Source organism: Leopardus geoffroyi, chromosome C3 (genome assembly GCF_018350155.1).
Source record: "Leopardus geoffroyi isolate Oge1 chromosome C3, O.geoffroyi_Oge1_pat1.0, whole genome shotgun sequence".
Taxonomy (NCBI): Eukaryota; Metazoa; Chordata; class Mammalia; order Carnivora; family Felidae; genus Leopardus; species Leopardus geoffroyi.
This window is the reverse complement of record NC_059338.1, coordinates 114,136,620-114,160,801: the sequence shown is the minus strand read 5'-3', so window position 1 is coordinate 114,160,801 and position 24,182 is coordinate 114,136,620. Positions and strand designations below refer to the sequence as shown.

The 24,182-nt window shown below is 38.5% G+C and overlaps 1 protein-coding gene across 2 annotated transcripts in view; it reads right to left on the bottom strand.

Annotated features, from left to right (window-relative positions):
* The window catches only part of TRIQK (triple QxxK/R motif containing), a 285,943-nt gene that overhangs the window by 165,886 nt on the left and 95,875 nt on the right, over positions 1 to 24,182 (bottom strand). The window contains exon 7 of one of the 2 annotated variants that reach the window (XR_006706417.1): positions 20,031 to 20,170. The exons of the other annotated variant lie outside the window; for it this stretch is intronic. The gene's annotated coding sequence lies outside the window, so the exon portion shown is untranslated. The remainder of the gene's footprint in view (positions 1 to 20,030; positions 20,171 to 24,182) is intronic. 2 annotated transcript variants of the gene reach the window in all.

Here is a 24,182-nt window from a genome sequence, read left to right as displayed (position 1 = left end):
GAAAGTCTTGATTTTGCCTTCATTTTTGAAAGATATTTTCCCTGGGTTGAGAATTCTAGGTTGACATGTTTTTTCTCTTTTAGTATCTTAAAGAGGGTGCTCCACACTCTTCTCATTTGTGCTGTTTCCAGTGAGAAATTTTCTGTCCTTATCTTTTTTTTCCCTTGACTCCTCTTAACATTTTTCTCTTCACTGGTGGTATTAAGCAATTGGATTATGATAGTTTTCTTCAATTTTGGTACTTAGAGTTTATCGAAATTCTTAGACCTGTGGGTTTGTAATTTTCACCAAATATGGACATTTGGGGCCATTATTTCTTGAACTTTTTTTTCTGCCCCTCCCTGTAGGTACTTCATAATAAATAATGATATGCTTATTGTTAGACCATTTGAAGTTTCCCAATGCTCTCTGATACTGTATTTATTTATTTTAGACTTTTTCTCTCAGTGTGTTTTATTTTGGGTACTTTCTATTGCTGTCTTCAAGTTCACTAACTTTTCCTTATCAACATCTAATCTGCTATTATTCTCATCCAGTAAAATTTTTCATCTCACAAATTATAATTTTAATCTGTAGAATAAGGATTTATGTTCTTTTTAAATCTTCCTTGTTTCCACTTAACACGTTCTATCTTACCTCTAGTTTTTTGAAAATAGGAAATACTGTTGCAAGTTTTAATATGTTTGTGAATTCTAACATCTGTGTCAGTTCTGGGTCAATTTTTGATTTATTTTTCTCATTATGAGTTTTATTTTCCTATTTCTTTGAATGCCTGTATTTTTTATTGGATGCTTTGATCGATAATTACGTATTGTCATATTCTTGAGCTTTATTCTGGGACAAGTGAAGTTTCTTGGAAACAGTATGAGGATTCAAGGTCTTGTTTGTAAGATTTGTTAGATGCGACCAAAGCAGTTTTTGGTTAATTACTTGGTTAATTATTCCCTAGGGTTGCTACCAGACTTTCAGTACTCTCCTCAATGACTGGGAGACATTGAGTTTTTCTAGTCTGACTGCTGGAAACAAGCACTATTCCTTGGCCTGAAGAGGCTCCCTGTTCTGTTCCCTCTAATACTTTTGAGTGGTTCCTTCCCCAGCCATGGGTCGATCAGCACTCAGCTGAATATTTAGGGTCGAGTCTCTGCAATACTCTGGAGTTCTCTCTCTGTGCGGTTCTCTCCTTTCTGGCAATCTTTTCTGAAAATCTAGCTGCTTCAGTCTCTTGGGAATCTCTGTTTGCCTCCTCAACTCTGAGAGTATGCAGAGTATTTTCTGCACTGTGGCTTTCCTTTCCCTGTACTGTCGCCTGGAAGCTTTCTCAAGGCAATAAGCTGGGATGATTACAGGGCTCACCTGATTTGTTTCCCATTAGGGAATACTGCCCTTTGTTGCCTGATATCCAATGTCTTACAACCATGGTTTCCTATAGTTTGTCTGGTTTTCTGCTTGTATGAATCAGCATGGTAAATTTAGTCTCTGTTAACCACCATGGTCAGAAGAAGTCTTTTTTATCTCAATACATTTATTATCTAAATATAATGTTAATAATAAGAATAACAATTTAATTAAAAGTTTCTCTTCTCCAATGAAGGAATTAAATTATCTAAATACATTAATTTGAAGTGTCCATTGTTCGATTTGTGCCTCAAGATATTTACTGTTTCTTTCTGAGAGGAAAATGCATTTTTCTAATTATCTGAAAAATTAAAGTGATGTCTGGTTCTATGGGAAATGACACTAATTCCTTCTGGAAAGCTCTCAGTAACTTAGGAAAGAGCTTGGGAATCTGTTTACAAGTTTGTGTAGCTAAGATGTAAAGATCTCAGAAGTTGTCTAAGTCACTGGGTATCATATATTGAAAATAACTGGTTTCTCCCTAAAATGCTTTTACATAACAGGAATTTCCCCTAGAAACAAGAGTAGACTGGGTCTCAATATATATGGCAAGTTGGACTTAATAAATGATTGTGGAAAGCTTTTTTTTTTTCCCACAATTATTGATTGTATTAATGACTTTTATACCTTTGCTCCTACTTCTGAAAGTCCTTCTGGAAAGCAGTTACTTAATTCTTAAAGACTCCAGTTAGATGAAGCTTTTCTTAAAGCTTCCCCAGACAAATGTCAATCCCACTTTCTGTCGCTCTCATAGCATTTTGTGAGTAGTTATCATTTTAGCTCACACAGGGCTGTATGGTAATTATTCATTATCAAGTCTCTTTCCACCAATAAAACTATGTACTTTTACATGAGAAGGCCCTGTCATTCATATTCTTCTTGGTACCTTTCATTCACTCTTACTACATAGAAGTGATAAATACTTGTGAAACCAAATAACATACATAAGACACTCATAAATGGGGATAAGAAAATAATGTGATAGGAGCCATGAATTGAGAATAGTGAGAAGTAAAGGTGGATTAGTAGAGTGCGGTTAGATTCAGAAGGATGGGAAAAGTTAGTAAGAGCATCTACACTTATATCAAGAAAAATACCAAGTTACTGAATACTATTGAGTAAGGAAGACAAAAAAAAATTATAAAATAATGTTATACATTTTTCCTTCCAAAAAAAAAAAAGTAGAAATTTAATCATCTTAAAAGTTTCTCACACAATGGGCAGAAGACAAGAGAAGTGTCCTTCTCTAAAGAAGACATCCACATGGCCAACAGGCACATGAAAAGATGCTCAACGTCACTCCTCATCAGGGAAATACAAATCAAAACCACACTGAGATCACCTCACACCAGTCAGAGTGGCTAAAATGAACAAATCAGGAGACTATAGATGCTGGAGAGGATGTGAAGAAACGGGAACCCTCTTGCACTGTTGGTGGGAATGCAAACTGGTGCAGCCACTCTGGAAAACAGTGTGGAGGTTCCCCCCAAAATTAAAAATAGATCTACCCTATGACCCAGCAATAGCACTGCTAGGAATTTACCCAAGGGATACAGGAGTGCTGATGCATAGGGGCACTTGTACCCCAATGTTTATAGCAGCACTTTCAACAATAGCCAAATTAAGGAAAGAGCCTAAATGTCCATCAACTGATGAACGGATAAAGAAATTGTGGTTTATATACAATGGGATACTACTTGGCAATGAGAAAGAATGAAATATGGCCTTTTGTAGCAATGTAGTAGATGGAACTGGAGAGTGTTATGCTAAGTGAAATAAGTCAGGAAGAGAAAGACAGATACCATATGTTTTCACTCTTATGTGGATCCTGAGAAACTCAACAGAAGACCATGGGGGATGGGAAGGGAAAAAAAAAGTTAGAGAGGGAGGGAGCCAAAGCATAAGAGACTCTTAAAAACTGAGAATAAACTGAGGGTTCATGGGGGTGGGAGGGAGGGGAAAGTGGGTGATGGGTATTGAAGAGGGCACCTGTTGGGATGAGCACTGGGTGTTTTATGGAAACCGATTTGACAATAAATTTCATATTAAAAAAAAGTTTCTCACAATTTCAATATTTTAAAAATACCTGATGGGGCGCCTGGGTGGTGCAGTCGGTTAAGCATCCAACTTCAGCCAGGTCACGATCTCGCGGTCCGTGAGTTCGAGCCCCGCGTCAGGCTCTGGGCTGATGGCTCAGAGCCTGGAGCCTGTTTCCGATTCTGTGTCTCCCTCTCTCTCTGCCCCTCCCCCGTTCATGCTCTGTCTCTCTCTGTCCCAAAAATAAATAAACGTTGAAAAAAAAATAAAAAAAAAATACCTGAAGCAAAGCACAAAATAAACAAATACCTTAGAATACCCCCCCTTCTCAATCCTCCCCCTTCCTCTCTGTACTCCGCTCCCCTTCATATTTTAAGGATATTTTCTAAGCACTGTAGAGCTATTTTTAGAACCACCTTTATAAATTTTCAGTATTTGCACTGAATACTGCATTTCTTTCAGAAATACTTAATATTTTACCACCACGATATAGACATTTCATCTTTAGGTCTCTGGTAAAAAATCCAAAATATTTTAAAGTAGTATCTGGTTACAGCAGAGTGGGAGAATTTGATAACAAACAGAGAATGGATGAGCTTTACAATACTCAAAATGTCAAAATCCGGATATTGAGATAATAAGATCAGTACACAAAGTATCAGGTAACCTGAATTCAAAGAAAGTAAATCTGGCATGATAAGTTGGATAAGAATGTCAGTGTGAAGGTTATTCTCCACTTGTTTCCCCTTTCTCCTGCATCCATTCTTCTCTCTATGCCACAGAAGGCAGACAGACTCCAAATTTCACCTCTCTGACTCCTTTAACAAATTAGTACAAAAGTAAATATAAATACCTTATAATTTGCAATGTAACTTGTAATATTTTCTTTGCACACCCAAGAAATCATCTTGCACCACTTCTCTAAATCATATCCTATCTATAGGTCAGTTGTGACAATTTATTTGCCTCTCTCCAACTCCATCATCTCTCAGTTAAAATATAGTCACTCCTTTGTAGTTTGGGGTCCCAACCACATATTGCTCGTCTTCCTCAAGGCCTAATGGTAAGGAATGGAACAGGGAGAACAGGAAGCTAACTGGAAACCAAAGTCACAGCCTATTTAGGGATGTCTGTTACTCCCAGTGTATAATGATCAAAGGAAAAATGGATGGGGGATGTGACTACTAACAGGCCTGCATGGCTGTCTCTTACCCTCCCCACCTCTCCTGAGTCTAGACCTTAGCAGCCGGCCAAGGGAGCAAGCAGGGTCTGAAAGCAGCCTGAGAGTGCATGTTCCATGTCTGCTGCTAGGACAATGTCTGCTTTACAGTGATTAGCAGTGATGCTTGCCAACGGCTCTCCAAGGGAGAAGGCACCAAGTGGGTCCTGGAATTTGTCCTGGGTCTGTTACTTCAAGGACAGAGGGAGCTGGGGAAGAGATCCATCCTTCTCATTCATTTAAACAAGCAGCTCAAGAGAGCCAAGAAAGAGTCTCTCTCACTACTGAGGGGCGACCGTGGGTGGGGTGGGACCCACTGGCTGCTCAACAGTGTTATTACCTATTCTTCCTTGCCCCCCCCCACCCCTTGGGAGGAGCAAGTATGGAGTAGAGAAAATAAAGCCAGAAATATTCCCTTCAAAACTCCCCAAACCTTGAGAAAACTTGAAAAGCCCTCTCTATCAAAATATAGAGATAGTGGATTCTTCCCTAAAAGATTCTTCCCTAAAAAACCTCCTTGGCAGGGCTAGTAAAATTATTAAATGAGGTACACATAGAGAGCTCCTAAACATGACCATACACATAGTAGGTATTCCATAAAATTAGTTTAAAAAGTAAGAATAGTCCTTGAACTATATTGTCTGAACTCCAATGGGAAGAAGTTGCCAGTAATTACTAATAATGACTAATTTTCAACACGCACTTTAGTCACTCCTTATATATATTATTGCTGTTATTAAGTACCTAACAAGGTTTGTTGGCCTAGAACAATGCATTGCCTCAAATTGAAAATAGGCAGTAATTCAACAGAAAAATTTACAGGCAGTGTAGAACCCCCTTAAATTGAATTAGACTCTTAAATATAGTACTTACAGTACCCTTGATGTAAGCTTTTTTAAAGCATTAGGGGAATCAAACAAACAAGGTCTATATTTTTGCATAGGGTGTTTTATGTTCAATGCTGCAATATTTATGTTTGGCACCATTCACTCCATGAGAAAATATAGGCTGTGTGTCTTTTATTTGCTTGATAGTTCAGACTCACTGATACCCAAGGGCTTACTACACCCACAGATTTTGTCACAATACTTATATTCTGAAAAGGGATTTTCACCATTCAAAAGCAAGCCAAGTCTAATTCTGTAATTTTTTTATACTGTAAGATGTTATTATTTAGTATGTGTGAAGTACCTAAAAGATCTATCATCAGTGAATATGACATAATATAATCTATTTTGCACAGTAAAACTGCTTGCCAATTTCTGTTTCATTTCCAACTGATGGCCAATTTAAAGAGTCTTGGTTTCTTTTTTTCTGTTTTCTTAGTCTGTTATTAAATTTACTATCAAAGCAATTAAGAGAAAATAATTCAGTTCTTCTACACCTATTTTGAACAAATGGATTCTGACTTCATCATTTAATGAATGTTCTGTGAACAATTTAAATATTCTTTTCTTTAAGGAATTCTGAGAGTGCAGGTTTTGAAATAACAATAGTAAAGATCAACTCAGCAATATTATTTCCCAGGGCTATGTCATATACCTTTTTTTTTTTTTTTTTTCAGAAAAGACAAGAACTTTATCTTGCTTTTGGTTGGAAGGAGCTACTGATGTTTATCAATTGGGAAGTCAGAGATGATAAAAAGAGACTATTGCATGGAGGAGACTGGAGCAAAGATCTACTGACCAAAGGTCAGAGGCTGAGCAAAGAAGCAAGATGGTAACTACATATAAGGTTTGAGACTTTCCAAAAGGAAGAAACTGCATTAGAGTTTCTCCACCAGACTGTGCTAACATTTGCTGACTTGAGGACTATGCCACTTAAAATTAGTAGAAAGTAAACTAAGATAAAGATATAATCAACAACAACAATAATACCCATTATTGACTGAATATCTACAATGTGCCACATACTTCAGAGATCTACACAAATACTATTACACATGAAGAAAGCAAAGCTCAGAGACATTAAGAATGTGGGTTAAGATCATGAAGTTCATAGATCATGCAACAAGGACTCAAGCCAATTCAAAACCTATACTTTTTCCACTAAGCCATTTTCATGTAAGAAAAAAAAACAATACTCCTCAAACTGATCATTTGTTTTTCATTTATACAGAAATTTTAAGCTATTTAGCCATTTGCCAGCTCTATTTCTATATGGAAGAACTACACTAACTTCAGTTCAATCATGCTGACTCAATGGCACGCAAGGGTTTATGATTATAAATACCTCTGTGATTCAAAAAGGCAACTGTTGTTCCATTTTTCCAATCCATCAAGTTGACTGTTTGCTTCAGAATAAAACATCGCTACATGAGTTGTTGCATGTTGATATAAGCCATTTTTAAAAAGGAATGGGATTAACATTAATTGTGCCAGGCCTTGTGCAAGACTTTGCTTTCTTTATCCAAGGTGAACTTTATGAAAGTTTAGGTCCATTTTATAGATGAGGAATTAAAAGCTCACACAGAACAAGTCAGTTTCCAGAGACGACAGAAAGCCAGTAGTCTAACACTCTTGACCAGAGTGGTGGTAACACAGGTGCAGAAGGAATGAGATAGACCTAGTGTTCAAGTCCTAGAGGTGCTCCAAGCCATAACCATGCCAGGCTCTGGATCAGGCATAGAGATACCAAGAAAGACTAAGTTTCTTGCCTTAACTTGCGCATGGGTAGCAGTTTCTTTGATGACTCACTTCTGTAGTTGCCTTTTGAGAGGCATTCTTGAGAGCTTTACCAAAAATCAATTTCTTTGGCCCTCTAGTGTTTTAGACTTTAGGTGTCACACTTCAGGCAAATGTGCACCCCTATTGTTCCTTTACTAGAGAGTCACAGAGTTTGACTTTCTTTAAATTCAGAAAACCTGGACAGAGGGTTAAAGAAAAAAAAATGCAACAGATGTCACAGCCCAGGATAGGATGGCAGCTAATGGATTATCTGTAACACTCTTTCTTCTTCCTTTGCCTCATCTCTTTATCATGTGCGTAGTGAAAAGAGAAGACCAAGAAAGAGAATAGAACAACCACTGTCAATATTTTCTTTTAATAGAATAAAAATTAAAAACAGGGGGAAAAAAAGAACACACAGAAAGATTAAAAATGTTTAAAAATATTTTTGATATTATTTCAAGACCTACAAATGGATTATGAACTGAAGTTTGAAACACATTGGTCTAAAGAGATCATTTCCTAAGGAGTTCTAATTTCTCCATCTTTTAAAAACATTTTTTTAATGTTTACTCATTTTTGAGAGACACAGTGCGACTGAGGAGGGGCAGACAGAGAGGGAGACACAGAATCTGAAGCAGGCTTCACACTCTGAGCTGTCAGCACAGAGTCTGACACAGGGCTTGAACCCACGAACCGCGAGATCATTACCTGAACCGAAGTCAGATGCTTAACCAACTGAGCCACCCAGGTGCCCCTCTCCTTCATCTTTGGTTGGCAACACAGTTTAACCACAATGAGAAGATATTTCTCTCCCCAACTCCTGCTTTTTTATCCTTTTACTTTTTTTCTAGAGGAAGTCTTAAGTGTCTCCTACTAGTTGGAGACTTACCATTAAAATCTACCCTGTCCCCAATCACTCAAACCATTTAAACTTGTTGACTTTGTTTTACCCCCAAGACGTCAAGAGACCAAATTATTAAAGTAAATCATGTCCAAACCCAACAAGGTAGCAATTCTTTTTATAATATCCCTAAAGTATGGCCATTTAACCTCTGCCTGAATCGTTATGTTAATGCCTTCATTGCCTAATTAATTAAGAAAAGGAATTCAGGTCAGATATGAAGAATGGTCAGGTATTCTTCTCTAAAAGCAATTAGCCACTTGGTTTTAACATTTATGTTCCTTGAAAACATTATGTTTATTTAAACTGTGCTTCCCCCTCTCCCTCCCCAATTCAGGTGTAAACAAAATAATAAAGTGTTAGCCTTTTCTGGTGCATCTGTGAACACAATATTAGCTTCTGACAGCCGAGGACGGCTGGACTTTCACCTTTACTTTATTTCCTCAAAATAACAGTTGTCAGATGCATAAATATAAACATGTCTATAAAAATAAAACCTCAGAAATTCACATATGCAGAGAATCATATGCTCATACTAGAATATCATAACACAACTCAATCGATGTTTTAGACTTTTGAAGTTCAAGAGATAGTCAAAGATTTATTCTGATGCAAGTTAATGTGGTCAACCATATGATGTGGGAGCCCTGGAGTGCTGGGTAGGCTAGAAAGAAAGAAAATTGTTTTTTTTACTTTGGGAGGAGGAGTCACAAACTCAAAAGCCCACAGGGACCAGAAAGATCACAGAAATGAGGGAAGTGGTAAAGAACTGGAGTCTCCTGGGAAGACTGTCCCCAGTGGAAAGGAAGTTCCCACTATTCAGCACTAGCCACGGTTTTCCAGCAGAAGATGTAGTTCAGTTTTCTAGATTTTTCTATTTTTTAAAAGAAGCCAGACAACTTCTTTGTTTTAGGGAAATCTTTTTATTTTTAAATGTTGGACCCTAGCTCAATTAAAAACAAAAACAAAAACAAACTACTGGCCAAACAAAATATATTTGCAGGCTCACGTGTCTCTAGTTTAGTAAACTTGGGTTAGGCAGATGGGCCACTTTCAGCTTCTTTCCTAAAATTCAATATTTATATTCATTTATTTATATACTCAGGCAAGAGTAAGTTATTTTCTAAAGTTTTTAATGTGCTTAAGCTAAATTAGATAGGAAATGCCTTTGAGATGAATTATCTTAAAGCAATGGATGCTAGTTAAGGTGGAGACAGTTCTACTAGGTTGTAGTGGAGTGGGGGCCAGGAAGCCAGAATGAGGAGAAATATTTCTTTGTACGAATTATTGATGAAGACAGCCTTGCATCACCATCCAACAGAAGTTTCTGTAATGATGAAATGTTCTACATCTGCTCTGCCAAATACGATAGCCACTAGTCACGTGTGTGGCTGGCAATCAGCATTTGAAATGTGGCTCGTATAAGAACAGAATTTGCAACGTTATTTAAGTTAAATTAATCAAATTAAACAGCCATATGTGGTTAATGACAACTGTATTTGACAGTACAGCTCTAGATGTATGTGTCAGAAGAGATCATCAGGTTCAAAGGTATCACTACTTGGTGTAAGCTAATTAGATATTGTCAAATTGATTTCCAAATTGGTTCTACTAACTTATATATGCAAAAATTTTTGTTTTTTTATAGTTCAACTTCTTCAATACTTGTATTATCAAAATTTTAAATTGTGGGTAGTCATATGAGCAATAATGTCAGCTCTTGATTAGCTTACTCGCGATTTTCCTGATTATTAGTGAAGTTCACCATCTTACAATATTAAACATTTGAGTTTAAACTTTGAATTTTCTGTTCACATACTTTGATAATTTTTCTAAAAGTTATTTCTTTTTTTCTTTTCTATCTCTATCTCTTCTTTCCTTCCTTCTTTACTAATTTGTAGACATAACTGATAAATTCTCCATTTTAATTTTTTGTCAGTTATATGAATCAAAAATGTCTTCTCTCCGTCTGTATACTGTATTTTCACTGTTTATAGTGTCTTATTTGATCAGAAGTTTTAAAATTTTAATGCAGTATGGTGTGTCTATCACTTACTTTATGACTTATGCAATCTGTGCCTTATTAAAGAAATTCTTGCTGAACCAATGTCTACTTTATCTAATATTAATAATATTAATATATAACTAGACCAACATTGTTTTCATTGAGGTTTGCCAGGTTTAGTAAATAATTATAGGATACACAGTCAAATTTGATTTCCCGATAAATGATGAACTCTTTTCAGTATGTTTGCCTCATGCAATATTTGGAACATACTTATTACAATAAAAGATATTCCTTGTCTCTCTGAAATTAACATTTTTAACTGGTCATCTTGTATTTCCTCTGGCAACAATATGTTGTTTAGAAAATATCTACTATATATTTTCTCTCATTTTTCTTCCAAACTTTCAAGATCCTTATGCATTCAGTGTGTCTTTCATAACTAGCATTTAAATGAGATTTAGTTCCTTACCCAACATAAGGATCTGCCTTTTAAAAGGCAAAGTCCATTTACAATTTTAAATATAATTTATTGCCATTTATTGTGACTATTTTCCTTTAATATTTACCATGTTTTTTTGATGCTTATTTTTTCTCTTTCTCTGCCTTTTCCTGTATTAACTGGGATTTCCTCTTAATAGTCTCTGGCCCTATTATCTCAAGTTTTGAAGAAATCTCCTACATACTTTTTGCACACTTTTATTTCATGGTTCCAGGTATACATGTTTCCATGTTTCAGAGCATTTAATTATCTCTGCCTTTTCAGACAGAAATATTAATGTTCCTTAATATTTCTATTTGCAATGGTATGTTTATTGATGTTACAAATATGTGTTAAAGTGTTCTCTGCTTAAGTAAGACCTATGGTTGTAACAAGATGAATAAGGCAGAATCCCTATGCTCGAGATATTTATAGATGCTATTGCCTCATAAAATAATAAACATAAAATACGTCTTCTTATGTAAGTGCACATATATATGAGTATGTGTGTGAAGGTAGCTCGGTACCTAACATCTATATGTATCTATGTATCTACTGCTTATAAACACACACACACACACACACACACACACACACACACACACACACTTATTCTACTGACCACTGCTATGATGGTGCATTGGTGTGAGACTGACCATATGCCAGGTACCAGTGGGGGGACACGTGGAGCCACTGACCCATAGTTTTCATAATAAAAAAGTCTGCAGTGCTTAAAAATATAAAACAGTCTCACATATCATGATAGCAGTATTTGCAAAGCAATTTCATGTTCTTTTTCTCACTTAACTTTTCCAAAATTCTTATGGGAGTAGGAAAGATATTCTAAACCTCTGTAAAGTAGTAAAGTAGTAATTGAGACCCTAAAATATTTTTAAGAGATTAGTTCAGAAAGTGTTTTTCTGAATCCTAGAAAATGGATTTCTAGGATTCTGTAAACCTCAACTTAAATTTCAGGCATTATTTGATTTGTTACTATAGAATATGGCCCTTTTATTTTACTTTATTCACATTTTAAATATAGCCTAATGAAATAAACATATTTTAACCAGAGTTCTATGCTTTTTTCTTCACAAAGCCTTGTCTGAAAGATTAGAATCATGAAGAAAGGCACATCAAAAATGGTCTACTTTCAGAACAGAAACTCAACATGACCACATATACTGTGTTTAAATTAAACATCAAAGTATATGTTTATGTTTTTAAAATTATAGTAAAAGAGCTAACATTTTCTCAGTACATCTTACAGTAAATCATTCAATAATTAATGTTGCTATTTTAATTAAAATTAACCTTACAGAAAATGACTTAATCGTATGTTTTATACAAGATTTTTCCTGGTTAAATTTCATAGTAGAATCCTAACCTCATGAGCTATGCAACCAAAACCTTTAAAAGCCATTGGATTGTGGACACGAGGTAGAAACAAAGAGCAAACTTCTGTCACTCTTTATACAACAAGACCCATGAAGAGAAAAATTTTTTTTTTCTTAAACAGGAAAATGATGCAGATGACCTTTAAAAGGATATGGATAAAAAGAAGAAAACTTGTGGAAGACAGGCATAGCCACAGAAGGTATTGTGATTAATGTAATTCATAAGCAAATAAAAGCCATTCTCATTTATCCAATTAAATATGTGTTTTGTCGGGGCACCTGGGTGGCTCAGTCGGTTAAGTGTCTGACTTTGGCTCAGGTCACGGTCTCACAGTTTGTGAGATCAAGCCCCGTGTCGGGCTCTGTGCCGACAGCTCAGAGCCTGGATCCCACTTCAGATTCTGTGCCTCCCTCTCTCTGCACCTCCCCCACTCACGCTTTGTCTCTCTCTTTCTCAAAAATAAATAAACATGAAAAAAAAGTTTTTAAAAAAATAAAGTGGCTTCTCAGGGATTAGTTTGAAAATGTGTCTCTCACCCTTATGCCACAGACTGAAATCCAGTTGTTGGTCATGCTTCTATAAAGATTCAACAGGTCTGACACTGATAGAAGTCAGTCTGCTGTTGAAAAGGATATCTGTGTAGGAAAGGAGGGATGCTACAGCAATCTCCTACGTACTCAGCATCTCACTGGAGGAGCAGAAGTTGGAGAAAGACATGGGAGGAGCTGTCCTCTAAGCATCCCTGGGTAGTAGAAGCATCTGCCCCATTCACTGCAGTGTGCTCACTGCCCTACACATAGCTTAACACGTATAGAGCACCTAATAAGAATTTCCTGAAGAAATGAGTGAATGAAGGCTGAGCCCCAAAAATTACACATAAAAAATTACATTTTCTTTTCTCAGTCTTTCTCCTAAGTTCAGACCAATCCAGGTGGATATCAAATAGACTATAAGATTGTGCCAGTTTGCTACCTAAGGGGCTTGGCATCAGGTCAGCCTCCTAGGCCCACGTATACATGCCACAGCATAAGGATCACACTTCTGTTCAATCATCTAAGTTTCCTTCATCATCGTCCATAGGGATTCCAGTGTCCTGGTGACCAGGCACAAGCTCTCAGGCCCTGGGAATCAAAACTATCCCGTCTGCCCCAGTTAAATGAATTTAGCATCAGCTGTATTTGCTTCTTCCTTCTCTTCCTCTTGGTAGACTAACACCCCTGGAATTAGGAAACCTAACGCTCCTTCTTACAAAACAAGCACTCTCTTCTGGGGGACTGCTTCTCCCTCAACTGTAACTACATGCTTTAGTACAAGTTGCCAATCACGTTATTCTTCCCTCCTCTCCCCCAACAGTTTAATTTCCAATTGGATTGTGAGGTCGGAGCAATCAGAATCTGTCTGCAGAACGTTTTGAAATAAAGCAGAAAAAGAAATATAAGCCCTTCCCGTGTAAATCTGTGAAATATGGAGAATGGATCGGCTGATGGTCAAATTGTTTTATATATGTGAATGGAAATGGTCTGTAAAAACTAAGATGGTGGGAAAAGCAGATAAGGGAAAGATGATGAGAGAGAGAGAAGGAGGGAAGGGGAGAAGGACAAGAGAGAAAAAGAAAAAAGAGAAAGATGATAGGATGTGAGTTCAAGGTTCCAATTTTCCTTGAAGACTTAACTCCATCCCTAATCATCCCTCTGTTTTGTGAGGAAAGAAATGGTTCTTTTTACCCATGTTAATATGATTTTTTGGTCACTTTCAACTAAATTATTGGGGATGATGAAGGATAGCAGTTGGAGGCTTGCCACACCCACTTTCTCAAACCACCTGAGGGTTGAGTGCTCCATGGCCAAGTCCCAGTTGCCCACAATGGTAATCTGTTCATGAACAGCCTGTGTGGGCATCCTCCCACCTCTTGTCTCAGCTCTCCACTCCCTACCTGTGCTTCCTGTGGTTACCTCCCAAATAAATCCATGGTGCTCAAATCCTTATTTCAGAATTTACTGCTGGGAAAGCCAACTATGGAGAAATAAGAATATTTTTATGCTGCTACCGTTTTCTGATCATAAAAATAACACTTGTCCGCTGAAGGTAATTTGAAAAAGAAAGAGGTACAAAGAAAACAAAAACTGTTAGAAAATAATTGTAGCAGATATAATTACTAAAATTTTGATGTATTTCAATCCATATAAATAAATAGAAAGTATGTGCATTGTGTTAACCAAGTTTGAATCTCTATACCACCACCGAGATGTATAACTTAGCAACAGATATTTTACTTTTGCCTGTTTCAGTTTTTTTTTTATTAGTAAGGTGTGTATACACAGACACACACACACACACACAGACACACACAGACCCCAACAAGATTGCTGCAAAGGTTAAATGCAATAAAATATGCGAAAATATGTGTTGCAAAGCAGGTGTGTAATATCCATCATTACTGTTGTTCTTTGTTTCAGGGATTTTCAGTGAAATAGAAGATCTATAGGGCACCTCAGTTGTTTACTCAGTTAACTGTCTGGCTTCAACTTAAGCCATGATCTCGTGGTTCGTGGGTTCGAGCCCCGCGCTGGGCTCTGTGCTGACAGCTCGAAGCCTGTCAGCTTCAGATTCTGTGTCTCCCTCTCTCTCTGCCTCTCCCCTATTCGTGCTCTGTCTCTGTCTCTCTCCCTCAAAAATAAATAAACATTAAAAAAATTAAAAAAAGAAACAAAAGATCTACCTATGCCTCGTGCAGCCTTGGTGATTTTACTCAGACCATATTTTCTAATACTTAGAAATATAGAGATCATTGTTTTTCTAAGTGCAGTTGAGAAACCACGAATACCAGAATCACCTAGGGAGCTTATTAAAAAGGGAACTTCCTACACCCTACTAAATCGGTCTTTGAGATAGGGCCTGAGAATATGCATTTCAATAAAGCATCTCCTGTGACTCTTGTTTCTGCTAAAGCAGGAGAAGCAATCATTTAGGTGAAGCTAGTAAATGCGGCCTCGGAGGGCTGACACCAGGCCAGTTTCCCACATCTGCGGGAGTCAAGCCCCCTGGTGAACAGACGCGCACTGAGACTTTGCCTACTCTGAAACGTCACGGCTGTGAATAGTCTGAGCTTTGAAGCCAGGGAGACTTGAACTCAAACCCCAGCTTCGCCATATACTGGCTGTCAGATCTTAAGCAGGGTAACTCAATCACCACAAGCCTCAGTTTCCTCCCACGTGAAATATGGGTGATAGCGATAAACGCCTCCAAGGGTTTGGGACGATTAAAGAGGATAATAATTCAGGTAGAGTACAATGCACGTCACCTGCACTGGAGCAAGTGCCCAGTAAATGGTCGGCATCTTCATTACCACCGTCATCTGCTCTCGGGGAGCACCGGAAGTATACGACCAAGAAAGCATCTCTTGAAAACATCCAACTGTTAAGCTGTGGTAGGGTTGGTTGCTCAGTGAGACAATGTACTAAAAGATAAAGCTTTGACTTAAAATTCGGATGTCAGAAAACTTACTATCTAACTGAGCCATCTTTGTGCGGGACAAATTCTAGAACCAATGGACTGCCTAGACAACACCTGAAGAGCGGTATCTGCCCAGGTGCATCAGGAGACTGCGTGCTCACCGTGCTATTGATCCAACCTCCACACTGCAAAGAGCCTGGGATATGGAAAATCCCAGTGTTGCACAGGCTGTCATTTTCTGTTGGTATCTAAAAACTGTGATCCCTCTCTTGCCCAAATCGTCGGCTCAGGGCTAACACTACGCTTTCCAATTTTGCATTAAATAAATGATTTCATTGTTGAGCAGATTGTATTTACCAGAAGGAGTTACTTTTTAGGTTTGTCTCCTCTGTGTAACAAATAATGTTAAGAGATAAAATTACAATATAGTTTGCAGTAGGTCATAATTTAATTTCTGTGGCTGGGGGTGAGGGATGATGCAGTGGAGAACTGGAAGTACGGATTTAGGATCGTCAGATTATTTGGGTGCTCATTCCGGTGCCATCACAAGCTGGCTGTGTGACCACAGGGAAATTACTCAACTCTGCTGTTTCTCAGTTCCATCAGCTGCAAAATGAGAAAAATGCCACCTGCCCTAAGTTCCTCAGAGACTGGTAATGAGATCAAATGAGACGCCGCGTAAGTGCTTTGAAAAAGTATGACAAAAGGACACTTACTTTTCATAAAGGATGGAGCCTCACTTCTTAAACAGAAAGCACCCATGTCTCCTTTTAAGCCACCAAATAGAATTGAAAGAGGCAATGTATAATTATAATAAAGCTCAAAAGATCTGGTCTCCTGGGCCTCATCTTCCTTGCCCTCCCATTGTTGTGGCAGATGATTAATCATCAGGTTCTTGACTTCCCTCTTTGCTGATTGGCCACCCTAGGGTCGTAGCCACTTTTCAAATCCATCTTTGGGCTTTGCAGCTATGCAGGGCAAAAAGCCTTCCCTAGCGTTAGGGCCTGCCAAAGCTGAACCCGGAACCCCCATTAGCCTAATTGACAGCATGACTTTCCCCTGGAGAGAAGAGTGATAATCTAGCTATTTATCTTGTCTGCAGGTTTATCACCACTGTGCTCAGGCAGAGATGTTTAAATATAAAAATGAGGTAAGGCACATTCTTGCCAGACTACGTGCCATTAAAGCCAGGTTGGGGGTCAGAAGCATGAAAGGGGAGCATCTGGGATTGTGGTCTTCTCCGTTGCCACTTAATGTCTCAAGTGGCCTTGGAGTAAGGGGCTGCCCACGAGGGCACTAAAGGACACCTCTTGGTAATTGGGAGCAGGCTGGAGCCTTGTGGCCACCGCTACCCAAGGAGCCGCTGCCTGCAAGCTGCTAGACTGCCGCTTTTCCGCAAGGCAGGAGAGGCCCATTAGAAACGCGGAGGGGCGGTTTAATTCTGCAACAAGATGTGTACAAATGGATGCCTCCTATCGAAACCCATGCAACAGCTTCCAAAGTTAATTAAAAGCTAATTTTCTAATGAGGTGGCAACACTGGCAACAACACGCTAGCAGTATGAGAGCTGCAGCCAGCAGCCGGTGAGGGAACAGGCAACCTCCTCCTTACAGGATGGAACATCCTACCTGCATCCATTCATTAGCCTCCAGCTGTATTGCTTTCATACCAGACACCAGCATACGCTGTCATAAAACTCAGAAACTGTTTTGGCATTGCCAAGATATCGTGGATACTTATTTTACAGCAGGACCCTCTCCGGGCATAACACCACAGGCAATGAGATCCGTTCCTGGAAATATTAAATCCAGGGGGCAGTGCCGTGGACGTTCTGTTATGTCAAGTGACATGGCATTTTAATCCTTTGGGCAACTGTTAATTGTAAGCCAGACTTGCAATTAGCCTTAATAAATAGACAGAAAGTGCCTTAAATTAACTGCACTTATGTTGGTTTTGCCTCTTGTTTTGATTTCAAACACATAGCCAAGCAGGATGACTCACAGCCATTATCCTAATGATATGGGTCTCCTGGCCATAGGCAGAGTGTGCCAGGCACCTGTGGCTGTTCCTTGGCATTCTTCGCAGGGAGTGGATAATGATGTCATGCAAATGATGCTGAGAATCGTGAAAAAAAAATATTTCTACAGAAACTCCAGGATTCTGGATACTTAAGATGTAACCTGTTTGTTCGACTCTATCCATAAATAATTAGAAGACATATTTAGGCTCTTCAACATAGTCTAGGAAATAGAATAAAAAATTATTACATAGTCATCGAACGGTAAGCAGCAGATAGAAAAATCCACTTTGAATTTTCTGCTTCTATGGGAAGCTTCTGGCTGCCAGGTCAATAGAAGAGTCATTTTTTTTTATTTGCTCATCCTTTTAGAAAACAGTATAGAGTTAGGGCTTTTCAGTTAACTGGTCTTTAGGTACACTATTTCTCTCTTATTCTTGGGCTCATTTTCTCTCCCTCACGATCTCAGTTGTAGCTTCTGTCTCTCATTCTTGTATTCATTTCTTATTCTCTCAGCCTCTTGTCTCTGCTCGTTGTGTCTCTTTCTCTCACTCTTGCTCTCTTATAGTCTTATATCCTAGCACTCTCTAGAGTGCTCTAAAGCATATAATATGGAGGTTATGTCTGTGTTGTTACCAGTTCAGGGAAACTTTAAGAAATGCCCCTAACATCTCACTAGCCAACACCGAGTCACATGTCCATACTTAAATCGATCACCGGAAAAGGGAACAAGACCATATGATTGGATTAGATTAACCTGGACTTATTCCCTGGGGTTGGGGCTGGCCTGACCTCCCCAGAAGCAATGGTTGTGCAAGTAAGTGTGGCTACCTCAACAGAACGTGGGTTCTGAAGGAAGGGTAAAGGGAAAATGGCTGCTGGACCAGCAACCACTAGTGTCTGCTAGGAGGATCACAAGAAATATACAAAGCATCCCAGAGAGAGAAGAATGGGATCTGAATAACAGCTCTGAGGACTGTTCCCAGAAGAGTCAGATGACCGAAGCTGCGCCCTCTGGAGAGGAAGTAGAGTTCCATGTTCTGCGAGACTATAGGACCTACACATGCTGGCCGCTGTAGGAAAACCTTAACCAGTCCTAGGACAAATAGGAGTTAGGTATTACTCTCGTGTTCTTTTAACAAATGTTGGTCGAGTGCTAATGATGTGGCCAGCAACTCAGAGGACCTATGGTCATGACAAGTGAACAAGATGAAGTTCTGGCTCTCATAAAATGGACTCGCTAGCAAGAGAAAGAGATGATGAGTGGGTTAAATACGTAAATAAGTAATAGACTGTGAAGAACCTGAGACTGAAATATAGTAGACGGTTCCTGGTTTAGGACAGGAGCAGGGAATCTTAACCAGGCTTGCTAGGAGGGCATCTCTGAGGAAGCAAGGACAAACATAAAATAGGAATGGGAATTTACAAAGAGCTGAGCACCTGCTACAAGTGGCATACAAGCTAAAAGGAATGGTCCAACGACTTCTTGACTTGTCTGATGATTATTTCATTTCTGAAACATTATCGTAATCATTGTGGTTAAAAAGTCATTACTAAGGACATACCATCTGCTAAGAATTTTGTGTGCCTTATTGATTCATTTAATAAATATTCATGACTCACCTACTATGTGCCAGGCACAGTTCGGGACAAGTGCTAAGGAACAGCAATTAACGAAACCAATGACATTTCTTGGGTTGGGGAGCTGACATTCCCATTTAATTCTCACCCGTTAAAAAACAAACACACAAACAAGCCATGAAGTAGATCCTAATCACACTTAGCAGATGGGAATACTGTTGCTTAGAGATATTAAATACCTTGATTAACATTATTTTTCAAAGCCTTGACTTTTGCTATTATACACTGCCTTAAAGGAACCAGTGATACAAAACAGCTGTGGTAGAAAATGCAGGTGGTAATCAAATCTTATGAAGGCAGTCTTCAAAATATCTCGAGTAAAGGTAGGGATAAATCTGTGATGTGAGACCCTACTATAAATATTATTAAAATTCAATTATTTATGTTAAAATTTTAATTGCCTTGATACAATTGTGATAATCCTAATGAAAATGAAAATGAGAAAGTCAATAATGGTGGCTTCAATCAGGATTTTGTCCACAAGTGTCCATGGATGAAAGTTATTGGTTTATCAGTTCCGCGAAATTATATGCAATTTGAATGTCTAGGGGCCTTATTTGGGGAAGGGATGTCCAGGGCTTTAGATTCCTAAAAGTTTGATCCTTCAAAATGGTCTAGAACCATCACTTCAGAAGTTACATATATCCCCAAAGGGAGCTTTCCAATGGATTTCACTGTAAAAGGGTATATTAAAGAAGAACACATAACCAAAAGTACCAGACACTTCTAGAGAATACCATCAGGAAATCTTAGGCCCTAAATGAGCTAAAGTGACTGGAAATTGTTAAGGAAAAATATATAAAAAAGTTTCACTTACTGATATCCCACATAAGAGCAGGGAAGGTCCAGGTTTGCCTGTGGCTCAGGTCCGATTGTACAATGCTGACAGATGACAAGCAGAGAACAGATCTGATAAGGTCTGATGATTTTTCTACCTTGGTTGTCAAGGACAGTGATCTACAGATAGGAAAAGTAGGACGAAGGCTGGTAAGAGGAAATCGAAGCCTGAAATCCATAAGAAGACTGTAAGAATTTCTATGTCTCAATTGCTCCGGTCTCTTAGCTTTCAAATATTCCTTATTTAGAACTTCAAGAAAACTTAGTGTCAGCTCATCAATCTAACTTCAATGTCCTTATGGAATCATTAAAATTTGAAATTTTAGAAGGCTGGAGGTGGGCAAACTTCACTCTGATGATCCAAAACAGGCCAGACAACTTGACTGCAGTCAAGAGTAGAGAAGGGATTATTTAAAATGTATTTTGTGAGTGCTTAAAATGAACCCAGGCTCATTTTCAGGCTTATTTCCTTTTAAGCTAGTGCTTCTCAAATAAAAGCTTATGGAAACAAAAATGCAGTAAAATATTGCTTTCTATAGAATGTTTAATAAACTCCCTATTTGGGAACATTTTTTTTTTTTCTAGAGCAAAGTATAACATGATCCTACCAATGTTAACTATGAACATGGGCAAACCAAACAGAAGTGGTATCACCCACTCAAATACCGGTCTTACTGAAAGCAAAGAGATTTGGAAGCTAAATAGACATGGTTAAAAGACTGCCTCTGGAATCAGACATTTTTATTTTGGAAACTTAGAACCATTATTTCTAAATTATGACCTTGAAAAGGTCACTTCACTTTTTGAAGCTTCGGGTTCATTGTTAAAATAGGGGAAACAATGTTATCTATCTCCCAGGGTTCTGTGAGGATCAAAGAAGATGATCACATGGGCTTACCAGCGCACGTAGACTGGCACAATGCTCAATAAATGATACCTTCTGTTGCGGTTTTTATTCCTAGGTAATTAAATGTAGTGGTTTTGGTAGTTGTAAGCGCATGCAATGCTCAAGGAAAGGGGTCAATATAATAGCATAATAAATTTTAGAACTGTTAAAGAAATTATCATATGAAGAATATTAGTAACAAGCGTAATAAGCCCTAATCTCCTCACATGTTAATATAATGCTCCATTAAAACGTTATTAATAATCATTAATGCTAATTGTATTTCAGAGTGAACTCTGCCAAGGTACCCAAAGAACTGTGAAGTCATACATAATAAATGTCTAAAACATTATAAAAACTTGTGAAATAACAGTATTGATGTACATATAAGTGGTTCATTGAAAGTAACTGAAGAAAAGATAACCACTCTAATTTGCATATTTGTAAATGTGTTTCTGTATTTTAGCGTCCATTTATTCAGGACCGTAAAAAAAAGATATCTACTTCTCAGTGAATCATTACCATAGCCATCACTCACTGAGATGCTCCTGCAACCACAGTATTTTCAACAGGACAGGAATCCAACAGGACTGAGTCTGTTCAGTCCTTAATTTGGAGTGTGGTAGGCAATTTTGGAAGTTGCTAACCAAATGACCTTTTTCTATGACTCTACTGTGTCATTCTAACATTTGGACATTCCTATTTATTTATTCTGTATTCAGTCCATTTATTTGAGTTTCAGCAATCCAAGGCCAATGTAGGAAAGGATGTATTCGACACGGGGCCAGCCTGCAGGGGGATAAAAGGTTACATAAATAATTCGAATCCTTGATGAGCTGTGGTAAGTGCCTTATGAAAAGTACAGTTGTGCTCTGGGGAGGAAGAGAAAATGCCGTTTCAGTTGAGTCCTGAGGCACCAGTCCTATAGATTTGTGAGTGAGCAGGCGGCAGTGACAGTGGAAAAAGAACCTGGCCAGGTGATAAAGCACCATCAAAAAGCAGGGAGCGGAAACAGGTGAGCACTGGGGAATGAATGGTTCTTTTTAGATTTAATTAGATTGGAACAAGGGGTTCATGTGGATTAAGGACTGAGGAATGCTAAGGACCATAGATCAAACCCCAAGGGATACTGAAATTTAAGGCCTAAGAGGGAAAAGGGAAGCCACACAGGGAGCTACACGGAATCAGGTGGAAAAGTGGAAAATAAAAATAATGTGGAGTCAGGAGAAGAAAGTGTGTCAAGTAGAAGATTGTTTCCAACAGTGTCAAATCCCCAGGCAGGCAAAGTGAGAGCTGAAAAGTGTCCATTGAGTTGGATAGTTAGGCCATTATCAGTAATCTCAGCTAGAACAGATGTAGAGATATGAGGAGGAGAATGTAAGTCAGAGTGCAATAGGTGGGGAAGGAAGGGGGGAGTTAGTGAACGTAGGTGAGCCTTGAAAGATTGCTTTTCCAACAGTTGGTTATGAAGAGAAAACTGAAAGCACAGTATTAAGGGCCTGGAAGAAGATGCTCACAGTAGGGAAAGAGGGGGCACGAGGCAGAAATGAGCACAGGGGTGAAGGTGGCAGGATGTGAAGTAAACACAGCTAGCCCCTTGGCTGGAGAAGGGAAGAAGAATCGGGTGGGCCAGCCAGGCTTCTACAGTAGGATGTGCCAATGTAGAAAATAGATGAGGAAGAGAATGCAGAAAGCAGATGATGAATTCTTCTTGGGATGATCTCAATCTGAGGTCCCTCTGAGTCTTATTTTGTAGATCAACGATCTCTAACGTAGAATCGGTGCATCTTAAGACACTAAAGATGTTTGCTATTCATTTCCTGGGCCACACTGCAGTCTACACATGTGTATTACATGTGGTTAATTTTATAAAATTAGAATCTCTGTAACACTTTCTGATGAGATTGGAGTGACAATAAAAATTTGTTTTTACTACTCAGAAATATGGAGCTTATCTTGTAGTATAGTACTTGTAAGAGCAGTAACACTGAAGAGATGTTGCATTTTCTTTTGCAAAAATACAGATACTGCAGATTTGCTGGTCTTTTCCTTAATGAAACACGTTGTCTGCTTAGATCATAGGAGACCATGCTCAACTAGTGTTCCTACTTCAGTACCCACTTTTCTCAGCCTTTCTCCCTGGATCTTCCTCATCTTGCTGATTTCTTGATATTGACATGCCTAACGATTTTTCCAACAACCTCTCTTCTTCTCCATTTTAACTCATTCCCTAGGAGATCTCTTCCAACTTCATGACTTAAAATGTCAGCCTATATGATTTCCAAGTTTGTATTTTTGGCCTGGACCTCTCCTTCAAAACTTGAGTCTTGTGATATTCAACTGCCTATTCAACATCTCCGATTTAACTATCTCACATATATTTTTTTGAACACCTACGTGTGCCAGGCACTAGTTTCAGCACTTGGAATACATGATTGACTAGGAAAAAACCTCTGCCTTTATAGACCTTACATGCCAGTGGATGAAGACTGAAAGACAGACAATATCCAGAACAGCCAAGGAAAATATGCAGAACGTTCAAAAGGGAGTGTTCAATATGAAGGAAAAGGACTATGCTAAATGGCTGGGGGATACTGGAGGCAGGAGAGGTGGCATCAGATTGCAATTTTAAATAGGGTAGTTAGGCCTCAAGGAGAAGGTGACATTTGAACAAAGATGAGAAAGAGGGGAAAGAATGAGTCATAAAGATAGAACAGTGAGTGCAAAGGCCCTCAGGTCGAAGCATGTCTGGTGCAATCAAACCTAGTGTGAATTGTGGCCGTGCCAGAGCAAGTAGGAGAATGGGGACACTCATCCCACCCCCTCTACCTTCTGTTTCACCCAAGCACTTCTCACCTCCTGGCATACTGTGTTTATGTATTTTTATATATTTTTTCATTTGTCTATTTCATAACTCTGCTTACCTATTCTTCCAGAATGTGAGCTCTGTGTGGACAGGGATTTTATTCATTTTAGTTCACTACTACGTTTCCAGTTCCTAAAAAGTGCCTTGCATGTCGTGGACATGCAGTAAACATTTACAGAATGAATGAATCAATTAGAAAGAATATGGCAGTATGGTAGACCTGTATCTGCTCACATTTATGCATCTTTTGATTAAAGACAGAAAAAATTGGGGTCTTTTGATTAAAGACAAAAAAAATTTGCTGTAGCCACAGGCTATTGAAGTCTGGGAAAAATACATTACATATTTTTTTAAGAATATGTATCATAAGCTCTATAAGG